General features: G+C 36.7%; 1 protein-coding gene across 2 annotated transcripts in view; it reads left to right on the top strand.

The window, feature by feature from the left end:
- The first annotated feature begins 3638 nt into the window (after nucleotides 1-3638).
- The window catches only part of CASK (calcium/calmodulin-dependent serine protein kinase (MAGUK family)), a 140947-nt gene continuing 131547 nt past the window's right edge, over nucleotides 3639-13038 (top strand). For both annotated transcript variants that reach the window (XM_009997821.1, XM_009997813.1), the window contains exons 1-2: nucleotides 3639-3664; nucleotides 4443-4555. The gene's annotated coding sequence lies outside the window, so the exon portion shown is untranslated. The remainder of the gene's footprint in view (nucleotides 3665-4442; nucleotides 4556-13038) is intronic.

Raw genomic sequence — 13038 nt, 5'->3', positions numbered from 1 at the left:
CCTTTGAAATTTGCTTGTAATTTGCTTTCTTTCCAACAATTTTCATCAATTTGGATACACTTGTTTTGGAGGAATTAATCACATTAGTGGAAAGCAGTGTTATCTGCTGCTTCGGTAAGCAAATACATAGCTGAGATAGTTGGGACTCCTTAGCCTGGAGAAGAGAAGCCTGAGTGGAGACCATATTAATGCCTACAAGTATCTAAAGGGCGGATGCAAGGAAGCTGGAGCCAGACCCTTTTCAGTAGTTCGCAGGGACACAAAAAGAGGAAATGGGCACAAGCTGGAACATAGGAAGTTCCATTTAAATATGAGGGTGAAAAAGCTCTGGAAGAGGCTGCTGCCCAGGGATGTTGTGGAGTCCCCTTCTCTGGAGACATTCAGGACCCACTTGGGTGCAGTCCTGAGTAATGTGCTCTAGAGGATCCTGCTTTAGCAGGGCAGTTAGACTAGATGATCTGTACAGGTCCCTTCCAACTCTGACAATTCCATGATTCTGCAATAGCTTTTAAATGAACAAAGAAAATCTGGGGAGTATATAGGTGTTTTTTTTATGTGACTTTTATCTGTATATGTTTATAGTATCCTAATACAGCAAACTGACATAATCCCTTGTAGGAAAAATTGATATTCCATTTAAACTGTTGCATAAAGGTAATTTAAGACCTGTATTGTCTGTTTCAAGTTCTTACTTGTTAAGCCCTGTGAAATAATAAAAAAGAATCTAAGGCCTTTTGCTTCTAAATGGAAGCTAATTTTTAAAGGATCACTCTTTCATTGGAAGAGATTCTGTTGACTTTTGTTAGTTTCACAAATGAAATGTTCAATTTATGTTTCTTACCTTTTTTTTAAAATTAAAGTTAATGAAACGGAATTTGTTTTATATTAAGTTCCTCAAAAAATTGTGATTCACTTATGAGAGATGTTGAGCATCTTCTCAGTGATTTGATATGTAACTGATTTAAAACCTCAGCTTTTAGAGTTCTGAAGCATAGGGATTCAGAGTCTTTATAACTCCATTTCCACAGGTCAGCTCAGTTAATTTAGGACCTGGGAAAGGGACATACTATAGTTACCGGTTGCAGTTGTGCTGCCACCAGTGTTGACAAAGTGTCAGTGAAAGAAAATAATCTGTCCTTACTACTCATGTATTTTAATGATTCTAGTGTCAACTCTTATGTCCATACCAACTGCACTGAAAGATTTTGAAAGCTTGTGGGGGGAGATGGGAGGATAAGTCTGAAACCAAAGGTTTGCATATCTTAGCAAGTATGTCTCTTAAGGTTAGCAGAGAGAGAAATCAAATATAAAACATTTTACATTATAATTTTAGATAGTAGGACTATTACAAGATTAAATCTTAGTATGCAGCTTAACTCAGTTACTCTGTTTTAATAAACAAGTAAGTAGTCTGATCAATTTATCTTTAACAGTTTTGATGATATATATCTAGCATTATAGTTGTGCTTTCCCTGATCTGCATCACTGCTGTGTATAGATCTGTATAATTTGAGCTGCAGCGTTAGTAAAATGAACTGCACAAGTTGTCATTTAGTGAGGATGTGATATGTTTCACTAGTGGCAGATATGACTGTCAAATAGCTCCTTCTCATCTGAAAGATGAAATACTCTAGTACTTTACCTGACACAGAAGAGTGTGATTTTACTGCTGAGACTGAGGGTGACCTGAAAGACTTTTGTTACTTAACTTCCAAATAAATTTTGAAACTACTGTGTTAGGAAGCATGGATTTTTGTTTTCTGACTCAGATTAAACAGTGTCACTGTGGACTATTATAACTTCATTTTTAAAATTTCTGCATTTCAGTGCAGCTATTAGAAAAAAGTTAAAAAGCTAGCTGCAGATTGTGTGCTCCTTTTGGATTTATGATTCCTCCAACTATCTTTCCTTGGCAGCTCCAAGTATGTGCACATATGCGGGTGGCTGGGCAAGGTCTCCAGCCCAGACTTGGGGAAACCAGGAAATCTGAAGTACCTTGGTCAACAGGAAGATATATTAATGGATTTTTTTCTGAATGAACAGAAGTTAGGGACCTATCTGTAAGTAAGGATATGGTCTAGTCAGGCATCTTTTCACTCTAATGGTCTACTATTCTGTCAGATTATGTTACAAGTGTTATGTCTTACAAGTACTATTCTGTCAGATTATGTTACAAGTGTTATTTAATGTCTTCAGAAGTGCTCTGTGTGGGGAAAAACAATGAGAATGAAAAGAAAAAAAGATCATTTTATCGAAATACATTTAGCTTTCTAGTAATTCATGGCAATTATGAATGAAAATGAGTATTGCTGCTGTTCTCCCAAAGCTGTAGTTTAGGTTTTTAAATTACCATAACATGGTGGGTTTATACTATTTTATTGTTATTTTACTTTGATGGTTGCTAAAAGAGTAGTCAGAGACTTGGGATAAGAAGGTGACAGTGATATGTGCAAAATGGGACTTTTTAATAAAAACTTGTTTTTTGAAGTGTGGGAGGAGGATTTCAAGTCAATAGCTATAGTCCTTCTGATGACAAATTACGTTAGCTGAGCCTTTTGCATTTACAGGTATAAGTGGATTTCTATATATTAGAGTTAATTGAGCATCTTTTAAAAAATATTTGCTGTATCTGTTGGTAAAAGGGCAGATACTACATAGCAAGGTGTGAAATCAGGGAAGAGCATAGCCATCAGTATGTGGGGTTTCATTGTATGTTAGGAGCAAGAAAAGAGGTGAGAAAACCAGGCATTTTCTTGTCTAGTTAGTTCTGTTTGAGTGCATCTACATAATTCACATGTATATAGTTATGCTAATAAATATTTTCCTTGATTTTGAATGTTTAGATTGTAATTTATTGACAGATTTGGTATTTGTGTCCTGTGTCCGAAATTAACCGATTTTGGCTCTGGGAGTACAGGATTGGTAGAGTGATTAATTACATTCTTTCAGTCATTTGGTATGTAAAGGAATACCAAAAACCAGTTATAAAGGTTTCTAAGTACACTCAGAGGCACATTATCATTTTTCAAAAAACCTTTTGTTTTGAGAATTATGTTGCTTTGCAGTCTCATTACTCAGAAACCTGAAAACTAACTTCCAGTTCACTGGTTGAAAGAAAGAATTTGTCTTTTAAGCTGTGTTTAAGCATTTATTTTACTCAGCAGGTGAATGTTAACTCAGTAGTTGAACTTTTGAACTAAGGCTCTTTCCACCCTCAAATTTTCCCTTAAGTCTTTTTTGAGAAGATGTTAGAATGAATTTATTTAGAACTATCATGTCAGTCATCAAATAACAGTAAAAAAAAAATTGATTTACCACAACTCCTGCAGTTTATTTTTTGTGTTTGAAAGCTTGACCCACCAGTTATTTGATTGTATTATCTGTTGGTTAACATTGGATGGAAGATTCCACCAAAGTCAGCAAATTACTATAAGAAGCTCCCAAAAATTCATATTCATGGTGATGATTTTTAAAATGTTGTTTTACCTTGTGTTTTGGCAAATGTAATTTCAATTTTGAGATATGAGTAGCTTTTTAATAGTTGAGTACAATACTACCATCTATCTGAAGTGAATTTATTAAATATCTTTTATCTGTAACTTCTGTGAGAATTCTATTAATTGCCATAGATAAAAGAAATTACAAACCTTTGTGAAATTTTGAAGTATTGCAGTGGAGGTTGTTTATATCTAGTGGCTCAGAAAAACCCTAGACTTTGTGTAACAAAACAGATGAATAAACTCAAGCAATGTGACTTATCATCATTGTTTTGAAGGAATATTGTTTCAGTTGTTTCAAATAATAGTGAATTCTTAACTGTATCTTAGGACCGAAAGCGAGAATGTGTTTCTTCCTTTTTTTTTTTCCCCCAAAATCCACCTGGTGCTCTTAGACAAACTCTGAAGCCATCTGTGTCAAACTTTGTTTTTGAAGTAAACAAATTAATAGATTGCAGAATGTGATCTGTTACAGTATAAAGGGAGGATAATACCTGAGTTAGAAGCAGTTTAAGAAGCTCACAATATACATATAATATCTTAGCATCTATTTTCCTGTTCGGATTATGCATCACAATAAAGTCAATTTAAAATTTATTAATAATGTCGGTATATTACACAAGGTTTCTAAGAGTATAGCCTTTTTAAAGTGCCAGTAAGATAATATGTCTTTAATTTAGGAAAATCAGAAACTTGTTTGGTGTTCTTTATACCAGTCTGTAGTTGAAATAATATATTTTATATCTGTTGGGCAGCAAGAGTGAGAGTGATGAGCTTCTGTGTAAATAGTGAACTTGAATGCTGGAACCTAAATTTAGGGGACTAGATCTTTCAAGGTCCCTTCCAATCCCTAACATTCTGTGATTTTGTGGTAATGGAATTGTAGCTCAGTGTATACAAGAAGATGGATTATTCATTGCTGGTTTTTTTGTGCATGTGTTTCAGGGGTCCTTTCAGCGTTGTGCGGCGATGTATCAACAGGGAAACAGGGCAGCAGTTTGCTGTAAAGATTGTCGATGTAGCAAAATTCACTTCAAGTCCTGGATTAAGCACAGAAGGTAAGAATGAACAATTAAGCAAATTCAAATCAGACAGGGCTTTTTATTTGTCCATTTTTTATATGTTTGCTTGTTTTGTAAGATCCTTTCTGGTTTATATTTTGTAGAAATTTTAAAGCAATGTCTTATCTTGCTAATATAAATTGATTTAATTTACTGCATACATTTCTATTATTCAGTAGTTTCTACAACTGATTGGTTGTGATAATAAAGATTAGAAAGAGTAGTAGGTCCATTCTAGATCTAAGCCATTGCTATCACTGTTTGGAATTTTTTTTATTTAAGAAAGTTAATTCTTAAAGAGAAAGTAATTCTGAATAAAAAGAAACATACAAAGGAAGTAAAGTAAGAACACATCAGTTTTGGTTTTACTAGTCTAAATTTAGGAAGTAATCTGCTATAAAACGAAAAACGAAAGCTTGCCATTAGAGTGTGTGAAATTATGTAAAAAATTATATACATTTTCCATATAGTCAGGATTGAAAACAGCAGCAGCAGAACTGCTACAATGTAAATAAAAGGCTATAACTCTTATAATTTCCTATTTTAGCATAAGACGGTATATCTTTTCTAAGATGAATATGCAGCTTGTGTGTATGCATGATGTGCTGCTTTTACACTGTATGAAAAGAGCATGGTAAAGGTATGATGATCACTGTGCAGTCCTTGTCCGCTGTATATTTGCTGGAAATCTTATTCTTTTGTGTTCTTTTGGGATTCCACTTTGTGCCGTCTTACGTTCTTAGGAACCAAAGTTCAGCAGCAAAAAAGGGTCAGTGACTTTTTTTTTAATTATATCAAACAGTATCTCAAGCCTTAATGGCTAGTTTTATTTGCAAGGTGATTCTCAGGTCTTTCTTCAAACTTTACAAGATACTTTAATTTACATCTGATAGTGCCATTGCTAGTTTCTTTTTCCTAACCCTCCAACAAAATACAAGCTGCTCTTTCCATAATGCTCAGTTTTTATTTTGCTGCATTATGGTTTTGGCAGGTTATTCCAAAACCATTGCAATTTGAGCTAGTATATTTTTACTGAAATTTTTTGTTATCTTTTATAGAAGTTCTGTCTTTATTCTGGTCTTTTTCTGAGTCTCATCTTAACTACTGATGATACACATACTATACTTTTCCACCTTTTATTGGAGTATTGCTTTCCTCAGTCCACAGTAGTAAAATTTAATCTTTTGGAGCCATGGATGAATTGCTGAAAGAGAGAAATAGTAGACAAAGGAGTAGAGACTCTTCAGGAGGGAAAGAGAAGCCAACAGTAATTACTGGTTCACTGAAAACTTGAAGGATACATGTTGATGGTTTGCATTTGCTGCCTGGATCTAAAAAAAAGGCTTGAGAGTATACCAAGAAATGTTGGGGCTTTTATTCCACTTGTGTTATATTGATATAGTTATAAACCAAGCTGGTAGGTCATTGAGTTAACAGATCATAATCTCTTCTGGGCTTAGTGGCTTTTTGCTTCATTTTCTTTTTTTGGTTGTAGGGGTGTTCTTGTTTGGTTGGTTTTGGTGGGGTTTTAAGGTTTTGAATTATTATACATTAGATCTGTAATATTAAGGCAGAGATGAGTAAGTGAACGTGGAACAAGTTCTTAGCTCTACATGGGAGTCTGAGCGTGTTTTTCACAAGCTCCATTTTGCATACTCCTTAGTTTGTTTTTACTCTGCTTTTTCGTTTTGTTTTGTTTTGTTTGTGGACCTCTCCTCTATTCCAGTTCTAGGTTTATTTTTTCAAATATTTTCTTTTTCATAACTTTTTAAATTTGTTTAGCTTATTTCTGATCTGACATTCCATAAACACATTGGTGGGAAGCCATGATAACTTGCATAAAATAACTATTAGGTAAACTTACCTAGGAAGAAGGAATCATAGAATCTTAGGGGCTGGAAGGGACCTCGAGAGATCATCTAGTCCAACCCCCCTGCCAGAGCAGGGTCACCTAGAGTACATCACACAGGAACTCATCCAGGTGGGTTTTGAATGTCTCCAGTAAGGGAGACTCCACAACCTCCCTGGGCAGTCTGTTCCAGTGCTCTGTCACTCTTACAGTAAAAAAATTTTTTCAGATATTCACCTTGAACCTCCTATGCTCCAATTTGCACCCATTACCCCTTGTCCTATCACTGGTCATCACTGAGAAAAGCCTAACTCCGTCCCCCTGACACTCACCCCTTACATATTTGTAAACATTGATGAGGTCACCCCTCAGTCTCCTTTTCTCCAAGCTAAAGAGACCCAGCTCCCTCAGCCTTTCCTCATAAGGGAGATGTTCCACTCCCTTAATCATCTTTGTAGCTCTGCACTGGACTCTTTCGAGCAGTTCCCTGTCCTTTTTGAACCGAGGGGCCCAGAACTGGACACAATACTCCAGATGTGGCCTCACCAATGCAGAATAGAGGGGGAGGAGAACCTCTCTTGACCTACTAACCACACCCTTTCTAATGCACCCCAGGATGCCATTGGCCTTCTTGGCCACAAGGGCACATTGCTGGCTCATGGTCATCCTCTGTCTACCAGGACCCCCAGGTCTCTTTCACCTACACTACTCTCCAGCAGTTCAGCCCCCAACCTGTACTGGGACATGGGGTTGTTCTTCCCCAAATGTAAAACTCTGCACTTCCCCTTGTTGAGTTTCATCATGTTTCTCCCCACCCAACTCTCCAACCTATCTAAGTCTCTCTGAATGGCAGCACAGCCTTCTGGTGTGTCAGCCACTCCTCCCAGCTTAGTGTCATCAGCAAGGAATATTTGTAAATTGTGTTAAAGTATAAGCTAGAATGGAATTGTAAGATTAAATCCTTGGAAACATTTTTTTACCTTAACGTTTTGCTCTCTGCAAGATCGTTTTGGTTTTGAAGGTTATCTCTGTACAACTGCTTACCACCAGTCTTTCTCTGAAGCACAGTGGGAGAACAGGACATTCTGCATGTGAGGGAGCTGATGTCAATGTCTTCCATTAATTTCACATGTATGTAGAGTACTGAGAGGTAGAAGGCCCAATATACCTTCGTGCTTATGATTAAATCAAAAAATTCTCTGTTCTTATGCTTATGCATACATACCCATGTGGAATGAAATGTGTTTATGGGTAAGAATTCCACAGAATCACAGAATCATCATGGCTGGAAAAGACCCCTAAGATCATAGAGTCCAGCCATCCATCCGGGGAGGGGACAGGGAAAAACAACGAACAAAACCAAACCAATCAAACAACACAACACCCACCATGCTCACTAGAGCATGTCCTGAAGTGCCATGTCTACATTTTCCACGTCTACATGTTTTCTGCATACCTAGAGGGTGGTGACTCCACCACCTCACCTCCCTGGGCAGCCCACTTCACCATTTCACCATTTGCAGTGATTTGCATTTGTCAGCAGTGTGCTCTTGTGGTGAAGGCAGGCAACTGCATAGCAGACTGCTGCAAAAGTGTAGCCAGCAAGTCAAAGGAGGTGATTATTCTCTATATTCATGCCTTGTGGTACCACATCTGGAGCACTGTGTGCAGCCTGGGTTTTCCCAGTAGAAGACAAACAATGATGTTCTGTTGTGAGTCTAACAAATCTGGGCTGAGAAGTGATGTTTGTCTAGCCATAAGAAGAGATTAAGTTGAGATTTAGTGCTGTCTTCAACTATTTAATAGAAGAATATAGAGCACATGGAGCCAAACTCTTAATGTAGGCACTCATTGGAAAGGCAAGAGGCCATGCAGACAAGTTGCAAAGTGGAAAATTCCAATTAGAGACAAGGATAAAAAAAAAAATTAAACATCACTCTGCAAGTGGTAAAACTGCTACAAGTTGCATAGAGAGATTGTGGAGAGAGCATCCTCAGAGATGCTCAGAACTGGGCCACATGAGACCCGGAGCTTCCTGATCGACTTTGACCTGTTTTGAGCAAGAGTTTGGACTAGATGGCCTCAAGAGGTTCTTTACAATCTACAGGATTCTGTGGTATTAGTATCAACAGTCTACATATAATCTATGGTGCAGTATAGCTGTAAAGGGAGAAAATAGAGGTGTAACTCTAATATGCTTTAGAAAGAGTTAATTTGAAACTAGATTTGATACAGTGTTTAAATTTTAAAAAATTAACTGTTTTGATATGTTTCAATTTTGAAAGTTACTTTAAGCCCGTTTTTCATACAATATTTCAGTTTCTGTAACTTGTGAGGGGTTTGAGCATGGACTATGTTTTTAAAAGGAGTGTTAGCAAGTCTGAACAGTTAATTTAAAAAATTATAATGATTTCTTAAAAAATGGTGTCTGCCTTAGCCTGACAAAAGCAGTCCAGCTTGAAAAATTGATACTTCTCTAAGCTAATCTGTGTTTATTAATTGGCACTATAATGAGCATTTGTAGTATATAACAGAGAAGTCATGAGCTTGCAAGGCAAATATTATCTAGTATAGTATTCTTTCCATAAGGCTGCTCAATACGTGTAGTGTGTATAGACACAGATATCTCCAGTGATTTTTATGTCTGTGTGCATATCTGCAGTGGTTTGGTAATAAGAAAGAAAAGAAAAAAGCTATGCAATGATGCCTGACAGCTAACAAATCTAATTTGGGCTAAATTGTATTGGATTTAAGTATTAGTATTCATGGTCTTGCATACTGTGTGTCATCAATCTCTGTAGTGTTGTAATTCAACCATTTTAATGAAGTATATTGACACCATGTCACTGTTCAAGTGGCTGCGTGGTCCACTGGATTAATGTTGGCTATTTTGCAGGATGACATTCTATAGTTCGCTATGCTTTTCATATTGCAGAGATACAAAAAATTCAAGATATATACACATGAAAATGTGAAGCTTGAATATTTTTAGATATAAAAGAGACTATTTTGTACAGTTCAATTTAGAGGGTTCATGTGTAAGAGTACTTGATGCTCTGAGAAGCTAGTTTTCTCATTGAGGTCTTATAAAAATATCAGTGTAAATCAGCTTATTTTCAAATACAAATCTTAGTTACTATACTCAGAACTTTTGGTAAGGAAAAGTGTAGAAAGCACTTTATTTCTGAGTAGTTATAGCTCACACCATAGTTTTACTGTCTGCTTCTGCTGCTGCTCTATTCATATCCTATGCATTTTTGTGTCCTTTTATTTTATTCTGCACAACCCACATAACTTGTTTTTAGTTACCTTTTCTATTATCAAGTATCTGTAAGTGCAAACACTTTCACAAGAAGACGATCAGTTCCTTACTACCTAGTAAAAGCCAATGTACATTATTTGTCTTTTAATATCAGAGTGTTGACTTCTAACATACTGAGTGGTTTTTGAAGCAATTTAAAGGACAGTGGTCTGCTTACAAAACATGTCTTTTTGAAGTTCTTAATTCATTGTCTCATAGATTCAGTTATCTGTAATTCATTTGGGTAGAAACCTCCTCACAAAAAAGCAATTACCATTGCTTCCACAACCTTCTAATAGGCTAGACCTTGTTCATTAGGCTGATGTGTGCACCTCTACAGGTTTGCATGCATGCAAGCCACTGTGAAGCTGAATAGATGAGCTGATAAAGAAAGATTCAGGCTTCCTTTAGAACCTCAGCTCTGTGTGAAATATTTTGGCTGTGATACAGGGCAAAAATGTAGCCCAGAAAGAAGTGTCTTGAATAATGTTCTTGGACTTTTTCTAGCACTGGGGCAAAATAGTTAAATCAAAACTGGTATTGATATGGATCATCCATCTTAGGACAAGAATTCAAAAATTATGTATTTCGGGGGGGAGGAAACACGGAAATTTGCATTGGTTTGATGGTGTGTTGTGTTTTTTTTCCTTTCTACAAAGGGCCCATCTCTGGTATTTTCAGGTTTTGAGTGAGCTTCTTACACTTGAAACCTTACTCGTGTTCTGCTTACTTGCTTATGTTGTTTACTTTTGTTACTTGAAATTTATATACTTATTTAGACTTATATTTTTAAAATCCCATTGTCGGTGCAGTTCATTGGAAAGGTTTTTATTAATTCCATATGAAGATGTACGACAGAGTATCTTAACCTTTTGATTTTTGAATCAAATTTTGGAATCTTTGGGTTTAAGTAAAAATGTGGTCTCAGTGTTGAGTTTAAGTCTCCAAATAAAAAATATTTTGAAACTGTACATCACCACATTTTATTATACTATCCCATATGCAGAGTGGATCTGAAGAAAGAGCAATTGATCTTTGATTTGGAAACACCAACTTACCTGGAATTTTAGGGAATGAAAAGCTGTGTCAGCTTGACTTTGCTTTTTCTTTTGTTGTTATTTTAATTCTATTAGACATCTTAAAGTATTTAGTGCTACTAGTGTTGCGCTCTTATAAAGGAGCTTTCTTGAAATTTAATTGTGAATGTCTCAGTAGAGAAGAGGTTGAGGCAGATGTTTATAGACTGCAAAAATCACATGGCATTAGTGACACATCTCTTATTAAGAGAACGCATGAATATGGAATTTTGAAGCATGCTTAGAAAGTTGGTAGCTGCCTGCCATGAAGCTTATGTTGCTGGTCCTTTAAAAACCACTATTGTGGTGAGGGTAAAAAGGTAGGAAGCATTTGAATTTACCATGTAGCTATGATAATACAATCAGAATCACAGAATGTAAGGGTTTGGATGGGACCTCAAAAGATCATCTTGTCCAACCCCACTGCCAGAGCAGGATCACCTATAGTAGGTCACACAGGAACACATCCAGGCAGGTTATTGTCATGTCAAGGATCCACATTTCTGAGAAGTGCATAGTTAACTAGCTTAGTTTTTCTACTTTTTTACACATGGGTAGAACTGTTCTTACTTTTTTACAGAAAATGTTACCTAAGCCTTTATGAGGGATTTCTTTGTTTTAACTTAATGAAGAATTTGTTTTTTATTATTTTGTTGTTTTGTGGGGGTGGGTGGTGTTTATTTTCTAGTGGTGGGTTTTTGTGTTGTTTGTTTTTTGAGAAGCTGTAGGCTTTTTTTTATTATAAATTCAGTTCAACTAATTTGCATGTATGAACTTCATGAATGTCTAACTGTTTTATAGTTCTGCTATAACTTTCATAAACAAAGTGTCATTAGAATTAAATACTTCTGTGCAGAAATGTAACATAAGAGACGGAATCAAGCTTTTCCCCCCACAAGACATTTGTTTAAGTGCTGAAGCATGTTAACCATGTAAAAGATAAAAAAGAATCGCATGAAAACATAACAAGGATTTATTTTTCAGGACTCCCTTTTTTCTTGCTACTGAAAGTTAGTTCACTGCAGAAATGGTGCATGTGTTGTGTTGGGGTTTTTTTGTTGGAAATATGAAATTCAGTCTTGGAAGACACTATGCATAATATGCTGTTTGTTGGGGTTTTTTTAAGTATAAAACACAAGGTTATATTTTAGGGGCTTTTTTTGGTGCTGTTTCTAGCATGTGCCCAGATACAGGTTTCCAGGAGTGAGATACTAAGTGTTACTGGGCAAATAATCATGGTTTTGACCTCTTTTGGTGTGCAACATACAAGTTTGATTGGTCCAGAGAAGCAAATACAAAATTCTGTGTGGCTACACCTGGTGTGCTAGTTGCATTTCTGGATTCCCTAGTAGAGAAGAGACATGGAGCTACTAGAGGGAGTCCAGAAAAGGGCCACTGCTAAGATGATGGAAGTTATTTGAGTTATATTTGAGTTATATTTCCTGTGAAGAAAAGCTGAGAGAGCTGGAACTGCTCAGCCTGGAGAAGGAAAGGCTCAGAATGGTTCTCACCAACGAGTACAAATACCTGAAGGGAGGATGCAAAAAATGGAGCCAGGCTCATCCCAGTGGTGCCTCGTGGCAGGACCAGAGGTGATGGGCACAAATTGGAATACAGAAGGCTCCATCTGAACACCAGGAAACCCTTTTTCACTGTGGGCTATCAAGCACTGGAACAGATTGCCCAGAGAAGCTGTGGAATTTCCATCCTTGGATATATTCAAAAGCTGCCTGGAGACAGTAATGGGCAATTGGCTCTAAGTTTTTCCTTCTTGAGCAGAGCAGTTGGACCAGACAACTTCCAGATATCACTTCCAACCTCAACCATTCTGTGATTCTACAAATAGAGCTTCATAACTTCTTTGATGGATGAATAGCTCTCCTGTGATGGGCTGGGGAGCAGCTGAGCAGTGTGTTATTAGGGGTCCCCCTCGCCTCATACACCATTGTCTCTGCTCCTTTGTGGCTGTAAAGATGAGGTTTTATCACATAACCTAGCAAAGTTTTTCTTTTCCTAAACCTACTTTAATGATAGGTGCCTTCTTTTTTAAGAAACCAAACTGTTTGAGAAAGTTTGAGAAAAGCAAATTTGTTTGAAAAAGAAATCTACGTTGGAGGGAGAAGGAAGGTAATTCCTGCTTTGGTGTACCTAAAGTAATAAGCAAACTCTGGAGCTTTCACCAGTCCAAAAAAACAAATGACAATGGTGTGTTTCTTCACCCTCTTTGCAAAGCGAAGTCGTAATTGAATTTATG

The sequence above is a fragment of the Chaetura pelagica genome, unplaced genomic scaffold, assembly GCF_000747805.2.
Source record: "Chaetura pelagica isolate M959 unplaced genomic scaffold, ChaPel_1.0 scaffold360, whole genome shotgun sequence".
In the NCBI taxonomy this organism is placed as follows: domain Eukaryota; kingdom Metazoa; phylum Chordata; class Aves; order Apodiformes; family Apodidae; genus Chaetura; species Chaetura pelagica.
Note: the sequence above shows the minus strand (reverse complement) of the source record. Positions and strands in the feature narration are given on the sequence as shown.